The following is a 16436-nucleotide window of genomic DNA, read 5'->3' on the forward strand; positions in this document are numbered from 1 at the left end:
AATGGTCAGAATTAAACATTTTTTCTGTTTACTGAAAAATGTTATTTGATTGCATCAAAAATGATATTTGATATTATTGTAAATGTATAGTTATATAAGCATTGATCCTTAGTACTACGGTGTAATATGGAAAAGAATCTTTGTTAGACAACTTCCCATTTTAAGAGACCACCTCAAAATATCCCTGTGACAGGGTGTACCTACCCCACCCTGGCCTCGCAAGGGTTAATTGTGCATTGCAGGCTGAGGAAGCCACGCCCCTTCACCTCTGCTGGGCATGCTCAGCCTGGAGCCAAGATATAAAAGGAAGCAGCTCAGCTCAGTGTGGGCAGGCTGCTGAAGAGAGAGGATACAGACTGCAGGTTCTCTCAAAGGAGCTGCTACAGGCCCAGAGCCAAGACACGCAAAGCACCAGACAGATTCCAGGTTGCCTGATGAACCCAGAGAGGAGGCCATGCCATCAGGAGCTACGCTGCCTGAGGACCCCAGAGACCTCATGGACCATCACTGGCAAAGGCAGGGAAGGAAGCAGCCCAAGGGACTTAGACTTTGCTCTGGTGGGTGAACCAGGGAACCAGTCAGTGTGTTTCGGGAGGATACTCGATGGTGAGTAACCCCACCACTGCCAGAGCCCTGGGCTGGGGCTTGGAGGAGCAGGGAGGGCCCAAGTCCCCCTACCCTGGGTGCCACACACCCGTGAGTGGTGCCCCACTTTCCCAATGGGCCAATAGGCCACACAATCCCACAGAGGTGTGTGACTTTATTGACTCCGGCCATTAGGCCACACTGCCCAGAGCGAAAGGGCCGCTCTATTGACTCTGGCCACTAGGCTGTACTACGTTTTATAGTAAGGGTCATCAGCATAGGCCCTAACCGGCTGCGGTACAGCGTCTTCCCTTTCTTTTGACCACACATGACCCAACACCCCATGACGGGGTATACTTACCCCGTGACACTGCCACAAACGTTGCGTAAAACTAACTTTAGAATGATGTACTAATGACCTTTATTAGAAGGTCACCTTTGTGAAGCAACTGCTTTTGTCAGTCCTTTAAATGTATGCTTTAAGGCCTGAAAAACTCCCACTGTTTTCAATAAACTTTGGATTAGACACCAGGAGCTCAATCATCTTCCCACTGACCCCTGTTGTAAACGTCATACTTTGGTGCAAGATCAGGCTCTAAAGAATAATGTCGGCCTTATTACTTTTGTGTCTATTTTTATATCCTGAGGGCTAAATTGTCGTGTCCCCCATCCCACCCTGTGCCAAGTAGCCAGAATGGGCACCAAGGATTTGCTGGGGGTGGAGGGGAAAGTGAATCTGCTCCTGAGTGAAGTAATTGCCCTTCTCGCAGGATGAAATTCTCTCCCCCTTCTAAGGATTCATGCGGAGTCTTTGTAACAAATAAGATCTCAGTGTTTTGAACAGTCACAAGTCTCTGCAGTTGTTTGAGTGTGCCCTCAAAATCAGTATTATGTTTATTTATTTTACAGATAGGTGACCTGCAGCACAGAGGGGTAATGTGACTGTCCAAGATCATATGAAGCAGGAATCTCTCTCAAAAGACTAACTCATGCCAGACCTGTGCTCTAGCCATTAACCCATACTGTTACTTCACAAATCATTGACTTAACTTGCCGATTATTTACTCAGTCTGCAACATCAGCTTCAGAACCATTATGTACTATCATGTAATGGCATCAATAGGGATTTATTTGCTCAATAGTACTTTACATAAAGATTCCTTCAGAGAGACTAGTACAGAGTCTAGTGTAAAGAGCTAATTACAACCCTTTGTATTTCTAATTCATACCTCACTGACCACATACACATTACAGCTCAGAATCAACCTGGTCAATGCAAATGACATGTACATGCAACAGAGGTCTATTGTCTGATGCAGTGCATGGGAAATTTCAATTGGTGACTCTCCATTGATACTAATGACAGCTACATATAAATCAGTGTCTGCATTGACAGGAGATCACCTGTGAATCTGCATGCTAAAAAAGACCTGACATTTCAAACTATCAAATTCGTGTGCTGTCACAATTTTTTCCCCTCAAAACAAGTAAAAGTAGTCCATGATATAGCAGGTACTGACAGCTCCTCTGCACCCCAAATAAACAACGGAAATTCTTATGACAGGTTTCAGAGTAGCAGCCGTGTTAGTCTGTATTCGCAAAAAGAAAAGGAGTACTTGTGCCACCTTAGAGACAAACCAATTTATTTGAGCATAAGCTTTTGTGAGCTACAGCTCACTTATGCTCAAATAAGCGTATGCTCAAATAAATTGGTTAGTCTCTAAGGTGCCACTAGTACTCCTTTCTTTTTTGAAATTTTTATGTTGTCCTTGAAGATATTTTTGGTTATGGAGCAGAGGAGACAGAGAAATCCATGCAATATGGAGTAAATGTGTAAACACTCAACAAATCTATAGCAGTAGCAGAAAGAGCAGGATCAAGAGCATCTGCCTCAGCACAAACTGAGCTGTATATGGGAAGTCATGCAAGTTAATGCTCCTCAGGCTGAAGTCCTACACCAGCACAAACACACCAGCAGTTAAACTCCTCTTTGTCCAAGCCATACTTCAACACAGAATGTAGGGCTGAAGTTTGTGGGCTGCATCATGGCACAGTAGGTTTCAGGATTCTCAGGGTTCCCAGAGCCTACAGTGGTTTCCAGCTGTTCCTCAGACATTCTTGTCAACTGCTGGAAATGGCCCACCTTGATTATCACTACAAAAGGCTTTTTCCCCCCACTCTCCTGCTGGTAATAGCTCACCTTACCTGATCACACTCCTTACAGTATGTATGGTAACACCCACTGTTTCATGTTCTCTGTATATATAAATCTCCTCACTGTATTTTCCACTGAATGCGTCCGATGAAGTGAGCTGTAGCTCACGAAAGCTTATGCTCAAATAAATTGGTTAGTCTCTAAGGTGCCACAAGTCCTCCTTTTCTTTTTGCAGATACAGACTAACACGGCTGCTACTCTGAAACCTATCAGCTCAGTGTAAATGTAGAAAACAGCAGTGGGACTATGATTATGGAAGATTCAATTAGCTAACAAGCTCAGCCCCATCTGGCTGCATAATTCTACACATGGCCATATTTCTGGATAGCCAGCTGGATTACTCCTTCTGTCCTGGCTCCATTCATAAACATAAATGCATTGTTCATTGTTTTCAGTTTGAGAAAAAGAAAACAAAACAGCCAGAACAACAGTAGTCCACATAAATAGCACAAAGCAATATTACCTTAAGCAAAAATAATAATTTCTGGGTGCCAATGAACCGTATGATCAGTCAATATAAAAGATGGGGTATTTTGAACAGGCAAATGATTAGAAAAAAATATGGACTTTTTAATGATAATATCAGTATTACTCTGCCTTTAAAATCGGTGTTGGATTTGTGGGCCTTGCAATGGTATGGTCTAAATCCTATTTGAAGTCATTTTCCTAATCTGTTGCACACATTTGAATGCTGATTATAGAGTTTCCCCCAGGAGCCCTTAGGACTAGATAAAGCTTTTTGCATCCTTTTAGTTCTGCAGTTTGGCAACAGGGAGTGGGATCCTATTTCTATGCAGAAAATATGCAAATTTGTTTTAAGGCTGATGACAGAAACCCTGAGGGCTTAACTTCCCTTTCAAGCTGTTTTTCAGATATCAATTGAATAGGTTTCCAAAAGCTGGTTCTTTTAATGTCAGGAAATCAAAATTGCTTTTTCCATGATCTGGACATCAGCTATTTAATCTTTCACCTGTTCCTTTATAACACTGCAAACCCCCCATTAAGAGTCATAAAGTTCTATTACATTTGTGTCTTTTTTAACACAGTGAAACTCATATATAGCAAAGATAATGCATTAAATTTCATTTGAGGAATGCTGCAAGAAGTCCTGCATTTCCCTCTTTAAATGATACAAGAGACTGAAACATTTATCTCTAATTGCTGTCTTCCTATGCATATTACTGTAATTCTTTGATCTTCCAACTAGCTTACCAGGCTTCAAATGGCCAAGAAGTCTGCTGCTAGGATTTTAGAGCAAATCAAAAAGTCAGATTCCATTATCCCCTTGTTAGAACATCTGAGCCAGCCAGCAGACTGAGATGCAGCATTATGCTGGTATTGAATATATTGCACTTTTTTAATCACTGTATGTGACACCAATTATTTAGTTAAAAGAAAAGGAGTCCTTGTAGCACCTTAGAGACTAACCAATTTATTTGAGCATGAGCTTTCGTGAGCTACAGCTCACTTCATCAGATGCATACCGTGGAAACTGCAGCAGACTTTATATATACACAGAGAATATGAAACAATACCTCCTCCCACCCCACTGTCCTGCTGGTAATAGCTTATCTAAAGTGAGCATCAGGTTAGGCCATTTCCAGCACAAATCCAGGTTTTCTCACCCTCCACTCCCCCACACAAATTCACTCTCCTGCTGGTGATAGCCCATCCAAAGTGACAACTCTTTACACAATGTGCATGATAATGAAGTTAGGCCATTTCCTGCACAAATCCAGGTTCTCTCACTCCCTCACCCCCCTCCAAAAACCCACCCCCATACACACACACAGACTCACTCTCCTGCTGGTAATAGCTCATCCAAACTGACCACTCTCCAAGTTTAAAACCAAGTTAAACCAGAACATCTGGGGGGGGGGGGTAGGAAAAAACAAGAGGAAATAGGCTACCTTGCATAATGACTTAGCCACTCCCAGTCTCTATTTAAGCCTAAATTAATAGTATCCAATTTGCAAATGAATTCCAATTCAGCAGTTTCTCACTGGAGTCTGGATTTGAAGTTTCTTTGTTTTAAGATAGCGACCTTCATGTCTGTGATTGCGTGACCAGAGAGATTGAAGTGTTCTCCGACTGGTTTATGAATGTTATAATTCTTGACATCTGATTTGTGTCCATTTATTCTTTTACGTAGAGACTGTCCAGTTTGACCAATGTACATGGCAGAGGGGCATTGCTGGCACATGATGGCATAAATCACATTGGTGGATGTGCAGGTGAACGAGCCTCTGATAGTGTGGCTGATGTTATTAGGCCCTGTGATGGTGTCCCCTGAATAGATATGTGGGCACAATTGGCAACGGGCTTTGTTGCAAGGATAAGTTCCTGGGTTAGTGGTTCTGTTGTGTGGTATGTGGTTGTTGGTGAGTATTTGCTTCAGGTTGCGGGGCTGTCTGTAGGCAAGGACTGGCCTGTCTCCCAAGATTTGTGAGAGTGTTGGGTCATCCTTTAGGATAGGTTGTAGATCCTTAATAATGCGTTGGAGGGGTTTTAGTTGGGGGCTGAAGGTGACGGCTAGTGGAGTTCTGTTATTTTCTTTGTTAGGCCTGTCCTGTAGTAGGTAACTTCTGGGAACTCTTCTGGCTCTATCAATCTGTTTCTTTACTTCCGCAGGTGGGTATTGTAGTTGTAAGAAAGCTTGACAGAGATCTTGTAGGTGTTTGTCTCTGTCTGAGGGGTTGGAGCAAATGCGGTTGTATCGCAGAGCTTGGCTGTAGACGATGGATCGTGTGGTGTGGTCAGGGTGAAAGCTGGAGGCATGCAGGTAGGAATAGCGGTCAGTAGGTTTCCGGTATAGGGTGGTGTTTATGTGACCATTGTTTATTAGCACTGTAGTGTCCAGGAAGTGGATCTCTTGTGTGGACTGGACCAGGCTGAGGTTGGTGGTGGGATGGAAATTGTTGAAATCATGGTGGAATTCTTCAAGGGCTTCTTTTCCATGGGTCCAGATGATGAAGATGTCATCAATATAGCGCAAGTAGAGTAGGGGCTTTAGGGGACGAGAGCTGAGGAAGCGTTGTTCTAAATCAGCCATAAAAATGTTGGCATACTGTGGGGCCATGCGGGTACCCATAGCAGTGCCGCTGATCTGAAGGTATACATTGTCCCCAAATGTGAAATAGTTATGGGTAAGGACAAAGTCACAAAGTTCAGCCACCAGGTTAGCCGTGACATTATCGGGGATAGTGTTCCTGACGGCTTGTAGTCCATCTTTGTGTGGAATGTTGGTGTAGAGGGCTTCTACATCCATAGTGGCCAGGATGGTGTTATCAGGAAGATCACCGATGGATTGAAGTTTCCTCAGGAAGTCAGTGGTGTCTCGAAGGTAGCTGGGAGTGCTGGTAGCATAGGGCCTGAGGAGGGAGTCTACATAGCCAGACAATCCTGCTGTCAGGGTGCCAATGCCTGAGATGATGGGGCGCCCAGGATTTCCAGGTTTATGGATCTTGGGTAGTAGATAGAATATCCCAGGTCGGGGTTCCAGGGGTGTGTGATCTCTTGTGTGGACTGGACCAGGCTGAGGTTGGTGGTGGGATGGAAATTGTTGAAATCATGCTGGAATTCTTCAAGGGCTTCTTTTCCATGGGTCCAGATGATGAAGATGTCATCAATTATTTAGTTGACATTGTTTATTAGCTCCGTGAATAGAAAATTTCCCATATTGGCTATTCCATGTGTCAAATGCATTACCACAGGAAAGGTGTTTTAAAATGTGTTTGCTTTTGAAATTCCTGACTATGCAGAGTGCCAGCACATGGCCTATGCACTGCTTATATCCCAACAGTGCACAGGAGCTTGCAACTGGCTTTAGAGCTGTTGGTTCCATATCCATCTCAGGTACTTCCATGGCTCCCATCAAGCCTCCCTGCCCACGTGTGGATGTACTCTTAGTGACTTGCCCAAGGGCACAAGGAGCCTGTGGTAGAGCAGGGAATTGAACATGTGTGATCATGTGTGGAAGATAAGATTGTTATGTATTCTTTGTCAACTTTTTCTTCTCCAGCTGTAATGTTTCCTGTTTCTTTTATTGTTTAGTTGCAAAAATGTAGTGCAAAAGGATTGCTTTTAGTTATGATTGGGGATGGACGTGATTTGGGTTCTGGACCTTTTCATAGTCTGACTCCACATTCAGTCACTTGTTAATGGGTCTCATTAGATGTGCCACAGTCTTCTGTGCTATTTCCCATGGTGCTTCAACTGAGACGTCACAGAAATTAGCACAACAGCATAAGGGGCTCTCCTGGCATCTGAGAAGAACCAACTGCAAGTAAATAAGCCAATCTAATTCAATGAGATATTAGAGATGGGAAATGGGCTCACAAAATAACATGTGGTCCACAGGTTGGGAACCCCTGGACTAGAGGACCAGCCCTATAGTCTGGGAACTCATTTCTTTTGTGTTCATTATCTGTGTGTTTTTCATCTCAATTATATTTGTTTTTGATTCACCATTTCCTTTTATGGCATGTGTGATTCTAGTCTATTCTACATAGATTCTTATACCACCCTCATCACAGTAGTAACTGAGTACCTTCCAGTAGTGTACTAAGAGACATGACTAACATCTGCCATGTGAGATAACTTATTTCTTTGTTACTCCATCTGCACTGTCACAGTTTCAGGAAAATGGAATCTGTATTCCCTTTCCAAGGTCCCTCAAGGGCACCCGCTCAAGATTTCTAGCTCCCAGCCATCACCTTTCTTGCGTGGAGACCCGCAGCTCTCTCTCTCTCTCCTGACAAGGGAGTTTGCCCTCTGCCTTACACTGTGATATCCACAGCAAACCAGTCTGCCTAAAGGCCAGTGCCTCTGCTGTGCTTTCTCTCTGCGAACTATGAGCAGCATATTGCCAGGAGTTAGGTTAGCACACAGCTCTTTCTAAGCAAGTACATTTACTTTTAAGGTAAAAGCATTACAGAGAAAATGTATAAATACAATAAAAATTCCTATCCATATGCTAAAAGCTTACCAGAGGTTACACATCAGTCTTCTGGAGCCCTCGCAAACCAAAGTCCCTCCAGTCCTTCCACAAGGGTTGGAGCCCTTGGACAGAAGGTCCTGTCTATTTGCTGGACCAGAAAGAAGTCCAAGTCAGTTTAAATGCAGCCTTTTTAAGCTAAAAGCCTTTTCAATGTCTGTTCGTCTCTGAAAAACCCAGCGCAGAGGGTGGTACCTCTCTGGGGTAGTTACAACCTGAGTAATTTACCTTATTCACTCCCGAATGTTCTTAGTTCCTGGTAGAGCTGTGGCAACCTTCCTCCCCTGGAGTTGCATACAATCCCTGTCCACAGTGATACATAAACCGTTCATACATTTATACAATATGGCCCCCAAAGACATTACATGTGATTACAATATCCATCACACACCATCTTAGTTTGCTACTTTCGTATCAAACTGTGGTTGAAGGCCCGACATTAACAAAAGCCCAGAAAATGGATATGCTCAATTTGACTCCAGTTCCTGTACCTACTAAGTAAAGAATCTTCACATTCCTAACCTAATCCCAAGGAAGACAAATGCTAGGCAAACAGCTGATAAAGAACAACGTGCAGACTGACATATTTTTCCTTTAAGGGCTTACCCCAGAAATGCTTTTTGAGAACTTATGTCACAACCAGGGCCTGGGCAGTCTGACCTAGTGGTCAGAGCAGGAATCAGCCTGGGTCACATACCAGAATGTCAGAGTCCAAGGCAAGCCTGAGGGCAAAACCAAGTCAGGCAGAGTCAGGTTACCAGCACAATAGCAAGAACAGGTATTGTAAGGGAAGCTCTCCAAAGCAGGGAGACTCCAACTGCATGGACAACTTCCTGTTCCTGTGCTGGGTTTATGTAAAAGCTGTGAACATATCAGGACCCGCAGAGTTTTACCAATCAGATTCCAGGACTGGAGTCCTCTGTCAGGGTTCTGCTTTTATTCTGGCAACTGCCAGCAGGTCACGGGGTGCAAGTTGGAACGTATTAGTGGCTAAGAGCCCTGCAGAGATGGGTTTAAGCCCTGTGGTCTCTGACATCATCCCCTCCGCAAGGGATGCCTTCAGGGTGACACAGACCAGGCTTTTGGGGGTGATTCCTATGGAAAGCCCACACAAGTGCAGGAGTATGTACATTTTCTGCAGGCTCCAAGGTGCATTCCTCAGGATCATACGCATCCCAATCAACAAGGTACCAGAGCCTGCCATATTTTGTTTAGAGTCCAGGATCTCATGAACTACATATTCTTTGTGGCCCTGTACCTGTACCAGTGGAGGAGGTGGCTGGGTCCTGTGAGGGAGAGAGTTTTCTGTGTAGGGTTTCAAAAGTGATACGTGAAACAGTGGGTTAATCTTGGAGTTCAAAAAGTGACTGGATTAGCCTGTCACAGGATCTTAAAAGGGCCAAGAAACCGAAAGTCCAGCTTGCAAGCAGGTCTGTCTGTGTGGAGATGATCTGTAAAGAGCCATACCTTTTGTTCCACTGCATAGGTGGGGCCTTGCTGACAATGCTGTTCCGCACACTGCTTATAGTTTGCTCTTGCCTCTGCCAAGTGCTTCTTCACTTCTTCCTAAGCCTGATAAATCTGCTGCACCAGGTCTGAGGCGGCCAGGTTGGGAGATGGTGCAGGTAATTGCAGGTGGAATCAACCCATAATTGGAAAAAAGAGGGGCTTTGACCTAACGACACATGGTCTGCATTGTCGTAGGCAAACTCTGCATAAGGTAGAAGTGAGGACCAATTTTCCTCCTGATGATTAATGTAGCATCGCATATGCTGCTTGAGAATCTAGCTGGCCTTGTCTGCCTGGCCGTTGGATTGGGGGTGATAAGTGGAGGAAAGACATGTGCAGACTCCCACCAAGTGCAGGGCTTTGTGCCAGAACCAGGCCATGAACTGAGACCCCCGATCAGAGGTGATGCATTCTGAAAGGTCAGAAGTGGACTACTTGGCTAATCCATATCTGGGTTGTCTCTGTAGCAGAGGGGAGGTTTGTGCAAGGGATAAGTAGGTCATTTGGGTAAAGTGGTCCACAACCATCAAAACTGTCATAAATTTGTTGGACTCTGGTCATTACAATCTTTCTGATTTTGCCCTTACATGCTTACAATAAAATCCACAGCAATGGCTGCCCAGTGTCAAGATGAGGTGTCCAAAGGCAGAATGAGATTACTGGGCTTCTGGCTTGGGGTCTTGGCGCAGGCATAAACATTGCAGGAGGTAATTAATATGGTCAGCCACATCCAGGGCCACCAAAAGGAGTGGAATATTAGTCTTTGGATCTTGAAGTACCCCAGCTGTCCCGCTAGGGGAAAATCGTGGCATAGTTGTAGAACTGCGAGCCTTCCAGGTCCTGGGGGCACGTAGATGTGGTCCCTTACATACATGATCCCTTCCCGGGAGTCATATGGTTGCCTACCAATAATAGCTTGTTTATCAGGCAGAATTTCTGAAGCAGAGGCAGAACGTATCAATCTGTGTATATCCTGGTGATGAGCTGCACTGAGAAACTTATGGTATATGAGAATGAGGATTGGTTCCTGGCTGGGGGTCTCATGGATTGGTACTGTATACTCAGGACAGGGAGTCCACCTTGCCATTTTTTCATCCGGGGTGGTATATGATAATGAAATTGAATTGTGAGAAAAACAGGGCCCACTGAAGCAGCCATTGGTTTAAAGATTTTGCCCTACATAGGTATTCCAGGTTTTCATGGTCAGGGAATACCTGGACTGGGTGATGAGCTCATTCCAGGTAGTGCCACCATTCTAAAGAGAGAGTTTTTATCATCAGGAATTCCTTGTCAAGTATTTTGTAGTTCAGCTTTGAGGTCGTCAGATTCCTTGAGTAATAAGTGCACGGGAGTAATACTTGTTTGGGACCAAGCTGCTGGGAGAGGATGGCCCCAATCACCACAGTGGAGGCATCAGATACTACTAGTGAAGGCTTGTATGACATCATGGTGAGCCAATATGGGTGCCGTAGTAAAGGATGCCTGCCCCACCCCTGCCAGCAGCAACACTGGCTGCCCTGCCTACTCAATGCTGAGTGACCTCTTTGCAGTGCCAGGGCATTGAGGGTCCCTTGGGATCATATCCAAAAGTAGTCAGCAGTCAAAAGGAACTGCACCTACCATATGGACCCCCTGCATTATAAGTTCTTGACATTAATCGAATAAGACCAATACTATTGTAAACTGACTGGTGTGTGTGTGTGTGTTCGCTTGAATCCTAGTTCAGTGCCCTGTCCACAAAACCATCTTTCTTCCAACTGGGTATCTGAAAAGCAGATCGATTCCAGTTACATGGACAACTTTCAGTTCCTGTGCTGGGTTTACACAGAAGATATGAATCAATCAGGACCCCTAGCATTCTGCCAATCAGATTCCAGGACTGGAGTCCTGTGTCAGGGTTCAGCTTCTATTTTGGAAACTGCTAGGAGGTCACTGGGTGGCAGGATGGAACTGCACGTAAGAGCCCTGCAGAGCCGTGTTCAAGATGTGTGTTCTCTGACAACTTATTAGAGTTTGATTTAAGGATATTTACTTTATATTGTGACATGTTGACAATTTGTGTTTTACTGGTTATAAAGTTTTAACTTTTGAATCCTTGTGTCTACTGTCATTAAATAATTATCATCTGACCCTCCTTATTTTCTGACCTCTCCCCTACTATTTACTGCAACTGTGAAAATTTAAATTGATAACAATAAAAAATGCTTACATATAAACATTGATGTTATCCATTGAAACTATTAAAAAAAAGAGATCTGCCAAACCTAATGATATCAAATAACAAACACAACAACAGTGGCAAACATTCCAACAACCTCTGTTTCTGATCTGTGATTTATAGTAGGTACAATGAAATCATAGTAAAAGTTTGGTTTTTTACAAAGAGCATGTCTTATTTTAGGAACATAAGAATGGCCATACTGGGTCAGACCAATGGTCTATTTAGCCCAGTATCCTGACTTCTGACAGTGGCCAATGCCAGGTGCCCCAGAGGGAATGAACAGAACAGGTAATCATCAAGTGATCAGTCCTCTGTTGCCCATTCCCAGCTTCTAGCAAACAGAGGCTAGAGACACCATCCCTGCCCATCCTGGCTAATAGCCGTTGATGGACTTATTTGCCATGAAGTTATCTAGTTCTTCTTTGAACCCTGTTTAGTCTTGGCCCTCACGACATCCTCTAGCAAAGAGTTCCACAGGTTGACTGTGCAATGGGTGAAGAAATACTTCCTTTTTTTTGTTTTTAACCTGCTGCCTATTAATTTCATTTGGTGACCCCTAGTTCTTGTGCTATGAGAAGGAGTAAATAACACTTCCTTATTTACTTTCTCCACACCAGTCATGATTATATCCCCCCTTAATCATTTCTTTTCCAAGATGAAAAGTCCCAGTCCTATTAATCTCTCCTCATCCGGAAGCAGTTCCATATCCCTAATCATTTTTGTTGCCCAAATGAGAAAAATTAGGTCTCAAAAAAAGATGCCGATTGACTGGTACATAGAAATGGGAGACCAGGTTTTGACTTCATCTATACCAATGTAATCCCATTGACTTCACTGACTGTAATCCCATTGACTTCACTCATTTGCATTCATGTGAGATTCAGGAAAGAACTTCGTTTAGTTGAAAGATTACAAAAACAATACTGAGGGGATTTTGTCCTTATTCTTTTATCTATGAGATTAATACTAATATGTGGATTATAATTATACATATTAGTTCTGTTTTCAGTGGTTTACCTTGTTTGAATTTCTTTCTATATTTGTTTTCTTCTCTGTCTTCATATGCATTTTATATAATACAAATATTTTAAATAAGAAAAAAATAATAATCACACAGCTATAGTAAACTGTAAAGAAAAACTTATAAGATCATGTCTACACTACCACTTTTGTTGGTATAATTTATGTCACTCAGGGATGTGAAAAAAACACCCCTCTGAGCGACATAAGTTACACCAACAGAAGCGCTGGTGTGGACAGCACTATGTAGGTGGGAGAGCTTCTCCTGCTGACATAGCAACCACCTCTCATGGAGGTGGTTTTATTATGTCAATGGCAGAGTTCTCTCCTGTCGGCATAGCAGGGCTACATGAGCAATCTTACAGTGGTGCAGTTGCATCGGTACAGCTGTGCTGATGTAAGCTCACTAGTGTAGACATGGCCCAAGACTCAAAGAGCATTAGCTAAAAGACTGCAATATTTCTATTATTTTAGTCTTTGTCAGTTACAGGAAATACAATTATCCTTCTCTTTTCAGTTCTTCTGTGCTTGGATTGGTGAGATAAAACTAAATGGGCTTTAGTTTATAATTACCAGGCATAAATGGTAAATATAAAATAACACAGAATTTACATAATGTATTTCAAGGCATTTGAACAGGCCAAATAAGGGTGAAAAAAATAGACTCTCTTCTGTTTTCTCACTATTAAATTAATCAACTTTCCCCAGAGAAGAAAATACTGTGGGAAATAATAGGACAGTTTTCCCATGGTCTTTCTCAGCAGAAATGCAGAATGGCATCACTGGTTTTTTGTCTTCATTACAATACCTTCTGATCCCATCAGCACATTTTTTTTATTATTATTCTGGAGACAGGGAAAGGCAGGGATACAACATTCACAGCCTTTGCCAAGTGCAGCAGATTATGCACTTGAATAGATAACTGCACGCTTGGGGATATGATTAGGTCAAATTTCTCATTTAGTTCCAAAAGGTTAAAGATTTTTAAGCTACTCTGTTAATAGTCCAAGCATTGCATATAACACTAACAACTTTTTCTTTAGGTTGGTTGTTGTTAGGGGTATTTTTGTCCATGTGCAGTATGGGATGAATGGGTTGACAGTCTGTGAACAAATCATTAGCACTCACAGTTAAAACCAAATTACAATATCTTTACTCGCACTGAGTAGTCCCTTACTCCACAAGTAGCCTGATTGACTTTAATGGGACTACTCATGGTAGGTGGTATTATTGCACATGACTCAGGACATCACACTCTGGCCCTTAATATAAAGAAAAGGAGTACTTGTGGCACCTTAGAGACTAACCAATTTATTTGAGCATGAGCTTTCGTGAAGTGAGCTGTAGCTCACGAAAGCTCATGCTCAAATAAATTGGTTAGTCTCTAAGGTGCCACAAGTACTCCTTTTCTTTTTGCAAAGACAGACTAACACGGCTGTTACTCTGAAACCTGGCCCTTAATAGTAATTCTGATATCCTATCTCTGGAAAGCAATATTTTTATATTATCAGAATAATATAACAACATTTTGCACAACTTAAACCCACATACTTGGGGCCCAATACTACAAATGTCTAAGCACATGAGTAATTTTATTCATAAAAGTACTCCCGTAAAACCAGATGAAGCAACCATGCATGGATAAAGTTTGCAGGATCAGGGCCTTAAAGTGTAAGTGTAAATTTTGTAGTAAGTTCTCTTAATATGTAACATTTTCTTAAAGATTTGGGAGAGTTACTTTGGGTGTACATAGTTGCAATACAGTTTTTAAACTCCTGTATACAAATTTTTTAATTGGATCTGTATGCATTTTTAATTTCCAGATCACTCAGATTTTGTACACTTAGACATCCAGAAACTTTTTTTTCTCTCCAACATTTGAAGTGTTTCATCTGTCTATCTCTACATGTAGTTGGGTAGATAAATGGGCCCCTTTTTTCCATCTAAATCCTTAATTTTAGAGTTATACTAAAAATAGTTTTTGGTTCAGCACCAGCCAAATGTGCAACTGAAACCAAATTGACCGAATAAAAAATCAACATCCCGTATAACTTTGAACATTTCAAGAAATTAAAATGATGGCTCTTTTACATTGCTTATGGACAAACTAACACAGATTATCTGACAAGTTCCTGGAATGAACTGGAGACAATTTTTTATTTCAGAAGGTGGAGAAAGCAAGTAGAGGAGAGGCTGTTCTAGATTTGATTTTGACAAATAGGGAAGAACTGGCTGAGAATTTGAAAGTGGAAAGCAGCTTGGGTGAAAGTGATCATGAAATGATAGAGTTCGTGATTCTAAGGAATGGTAGGAGAGAAAAACAGAAGAATAAAGAAAATGGATTTCAAGAAGGAAGATTTTAGCAAACTCAGGAAGTTGGTAGTAAGATCTCATGGGAAGCAAGTCTCAGCGGAAAAACAATTGAAGACAGTTGTCAGTTTTTCAAAAAGACATTATTAAGAGCAAACTATCCCACTGCATAGGAGAGATAGGAAGTATGGCAAGAGACCACCTTGGCTCAACCAGGAGATCTTCAATGATCTGAACTCAAAAAAAGAGTGTTACAAAAAGTAGAAACTAGGTCAAATTATGAAGAATGAATATAAACAAACAACACAAGCATTTAGGGACAAAATTAGAAATGTCAGGGCACAAAATGAGATTAAACCAGCTAAAGACATAAAGAGTAACAAGAAAACATTCTACAAATGCATTAGAAGCAAGGGGAAGACCAAGGACAGAGTAGGCCAATTAATGGGGCGGGGGATAATGACAGAAAATGTGGAAATGGCAGAAGTGCTAAACAACCTTTTTGTTTCAGTTTTCACCAAAAAGATTAGTAGCAATTGGACGTTTAACCTAGTGAATACCAGTGAAAATGAGGTAGGATCTGAGGCTAAAATAGGGAAAGAACAAGTTAAGAATTACTTAGACAAGTTAGATGTGTTCAAGTCACCAAGGCCTGATGAAATGCATCCTAGAATACTCAAGGAGCTGACTGAGGAGATACCTGAGTCATTAGCAATTATCTTCAAAAAATCATGGAAGCCAGGAGAGATTCTGTGGGACTGGATGAGGGCAAATATAGAGCCAAATCTATAAAAGGGGAAATAAGGAGAACTCGGGGAATTACAGACCACTCAACCTAACTTCAGTACCCAGAAAGATAACAGAGCAAATACGCAATCAATTTGCAAACATCTAGAAGATAATAAATTGATAAGTAACAATCATAATAGATTGTCAAGAACAAATCATGTCAAACAAACCTAATAGCTTTCTTTGATAGGATAACAAGCCTTGTGGATGGGGGAGAAGGGATAGATGTGGTATATCTTGACTTTAGTAAGATACTGTCTCGCATGACCTTCTCAAAAAATAAACTAGCGAAATACAGCCTAGATCAGTGGTGAGCAACCTGTGGCTCCTCAGGGTAATCCGCTGGCACGCCGCTAGACAGTTTGTTTACATTGACCCTCCGCAGGCACAGCCGCCCGCAGCTCCCAGTAGCCGCGGTTCATCATTCCCAGCCAATGGGAGCTGCAGGAGGTGGCATGGGCTGCAGGGACATGCTGGCTGCTGCTTCCCACAGCTCCCATTGGCCGGGTACAGTGAACCGCAGCCACTGGGAGCTGCAGGAAGCCATGCCTGTGGATGGTCAATGTAAACAACCTGTCTCGCAGCCCACCACCAGATTACCCTGATGGGACACATGTGGCCTGCAGGCCACAGGTTGCCCACCACTGGCCTAGATGGAGTTACCATAAGGTGGGTGCATAACTGCATGGAAAACAGAGAGTAGTTATCAGTAGTTTACAGTCAAGCTGGAAGGGCATATTGAATGGGGTCCTGGGTCCAGTTCTGTTCAATATCTTCATAAATGATTTAGA

Source organism: Eretmochelys imbricata, chromosome 2 (genome assembly GCF_965152235.1).
Source record: "Eretmochelys imbricata isolate rEreImb1 chromosome 2, rEreImb1.hap1, whole genome shotgun sequence".
In the NCBI taxonomy this organism is placed as follows: domain Eukaryota; kingdom Metazoa; phylum Chordata; order Testudines; family Cheloniidae; genus Eretmochelys; species Eretmochelys imbricata.